General features: G+C 42.2%; 1 protein-coding gene across 1 annotated transcript in view; it reads left to right on the forward strand.

Moving 5' to 3' along the window:
* Positions 1-1,968, forward strand: part of GRM3 (glutamate metabotropic receptor 3) — a 154,584-nt gene that overhangs the window by 60,787 nt on the left and 91,829 nt on the right. The gene's annotated exons all lie outside the window — the stretch shown is intronic.

The following is a 1,968-nucleotide window of genomic DNA, read 5'->3' on the forward strand; positions in this document are numbered from 1 at the left end:
CCTATGACCCCAGCTGACTTCCTGCCCTTTGGGCAGGGGGCTGGACTCGATGATCTCCCGAGGTCCCTTCCAGCCCTGATGTCTATGAAATTTATTAAATCTATGAAATAGTTGTTATTCCTGGGCTCCTGTGACCCCCTCCTGCCTTGAAAAGCTCAGAGCCTCCTCTCAGGGAAGATAGCTGCTGGTATGGAACAAACCAGGATGTATTATGGGCCAGGTACTGTTCCTCTACATTATTCTCCAAGATCTAAAGCCCTGGGTGAGGGGATAAGTAACAAGAATTCTGTTGCTGCTTCCGCCGTTGATTCACCAACTCATCTTGGACAAGTCATATAGCCCTTGTGTACCTCAGTTTCTCATTTGTAAAACAGGAGTAATAGTTTGCTACTGCTGTAAAAAGATTTCAGACCTTTGGAGAAGAAGTAGGAGGTATTCTTATCTACTACTGCACCAGTGGCAGCAACTGCAAGCACAGGGATGAGGGGGCAGAGATACCAAAAGAAGTACTGCCAAATTACAGAAAGGACAGATAACAAGTTTGAAACAGAGGAGCTGCATCTTGCCAATGCAGCCCAGAAACAAATAGCTTTACAAGGAAGATGGTATCTTTATTTTATACGTCTCCCATGCTCTGAAGCACAGAAAATCCTCTATAGTAATGGTTTGCTGGATGCTGAATGCAACTAGTAAACCCAGGAGCGCAGATATATTACCACTCTGAGACTGATGGAAACTTTATAGAGCACTTTGCCCTCTCAGGAATTTTATTGCTTCCAACCAAGGCTCAGTGTATTCATCCAAGTAGCAGAACTAGGCGCTGAAAATGAGTCTCTGAAGCAGCAGATTTAACAGACAAAAGCATCAAAGATCCCACCCTCCACACGGGCCAACTGATGAGTATTTAATTTCTTCTATACAGATCCTGAGGTGCAGCAGACAAACGGGACCAAATCCTGAGACAAATCCTACTGACCCCTAAATATTAACGAAGAAAGTCTGTGCTTTCTGTGACAAAAAAACAGTCCAGGGCTAGCTCCTCAGTGAGTAAAAACCGGTGCCGTTCTCTATGGTGCATGGATAGATATCATTTTATGCGGTTTGTAAATCTGCCCCCAAATCATTCCAGTAGATTTCTACTAACAGTTGAGCTCCCAGCAGTCTCTCAAACACATCAGCATGTACCTGATAAAATTATCTAGTGCACTCCCACCCACAGGTCTAGCAAGTGTCTGTCCAAGACACTACATGCAGTGAGTCTGTGTCCCACATCCAAAGTCAAGGATCATTTTCATATATTACACATCGTTGGGGTGTATTCAAATTCATTCTTTGCTGCACTAGATCTATCAAAGGGATGATAGGCAGATTTTATTTGTTCCACTTCACAGATTTCAGGTTTTTTATGGCATTCCCCTTCCTGCCTAATCTTTCTCATATCTTTTTAAAATTTCAGCTGAAAAATACTAATCTAACTGCAAAATGTTGTCAGTTGTTCAGGAGGAAAACAGTTTCAAGTAGCTAAAACAAGAGACAAAAAACAGCTTGAACATAGACAAGGGGCCAAATTCAGCACTGGTGTAGCATCATTGCTCTCAATATAGACCTTTTTCATAGGACTGAATATGGCCCACATATGCACCAAGTCTTCATGGTCAGAATCATACTTCAAAAAGGCCCATCTATCCAATAGTTCAGAATTAAACCCATAACACACCTGATTCAATGAACCACTGAAGCTGGTTGAAAGACTTCCATTGATTTAGACATTGGGTAGAAAACTGGCACAAATTCTTGAATTCCATTTGAAATTAACAAGACCTGCAAAAATATAGATTTTTACGATTATTAAGATTACCTGACACATCCTGATAGCTGCCTACAAACTCATCAGAGGCGATCAACAGCAAATAGGTAGAGCCCTTTTCTCCCCAGCACCACCTGGGGTGACGAGGAACAATGGTAATA

Source organism: Crocodylus porosus, unplaced genomic scaffold (genome assembly GCF_001723895.1).
Source record: "Crocodylus porosus isolate Cpor-Errol unplaced genomic scaffold, CroPor_comp1, whole genome shotgun sequence".
Classification (NCBI taxonomy): Eukaryota; Metazoa; Chordata; order Crocodylia; family Crocodylidae; genus Crocodylus; species Crocodylus porosus.